Source organism: Echinops telfairi, unplaced genomic scaffold, assembly GCF_000313985.2.
Source record: "Echinops telfairi isolate 266 unplaced genomic scaffold, ASM31398v2 ScPeMD7_5;HRSCAF=22, whole genome shotgun sequence".
Lineage (NCBI taxonomy): Eukaryota > Metazoa > Chordata > Mammalia > Afrosoricida > Tenrecidae > Echinops > Echinops telfairi.
The window spans coordinates 2,991,166-2,991,962 of NW_022103901.1; positions in this window are offsets into that span (position 1 = coordinate 2,991,166).

Consider the following 797-nt stretch of genomic DNA (forward strand, 5'->3'; position numbering starts at 1 on the left):
ATTTACATGATGATTCATAACAGTAGCAAAATTACAGTTATGAAGTAGCAACAAAAATAATTTTATGGTTGGGGTTCACCACAACATGAGGGACTATATGAAAGGATCGTGGCATGAAGAAGGTTGAGAACCACTGGGTAGGTGCTACTTGCCACCTCTGACCCGGCCAAGGAAAGGGTGGAGCCGACTAAGGCTACTGCTCAGGAGGAGTTTTAGTTGTGCACACATCCAAGCCCACTCCAACCAGTCCAGTCCAACGTGTAAGGACCCTGTAAGCTAACTGCCATAATGTTTATTTGGGTACATAGCAACCCTCTGGGACAGAGTAGAACTGCCCCTGTGGGTTTCTGAGACTGTAGCACTTGGCGAGAGTAGCAAGCCTCGTCTTTCTCCTGAGGAGCAGCTGGTGGTCTCAGACTGCCAACCTTGCAGTTAGCCGCCCAACACATAACCCACTACACCACAGAAGGGAAAAAGAGGCATTGTGCACCGGACCCTAGAAAACAGTAAAACTCCATGAGGCTTCTAGGACTGTCATCTTTACGCAAGGACATGGTCTCATCTTTCTCCCTCCAGTTGCTTACAGAGGTGGCTATCAGGGATCGCTTGCTGAATTAGGTGACAGGTGGCTTTCGGGATAGCTCCTGAATTAGCTCTGGTGGTGCAGTGGGTTAAGCGCTGGACTACTAACTGAAGGATCAGCAATCGGAACCCACCAGCCCCACTGCAGGAGAGCGATTTGCCATGCAGCTTCCATGAAAGGTGCCCAGCCTGAGAAACCATGCAAAGCAGCTCCC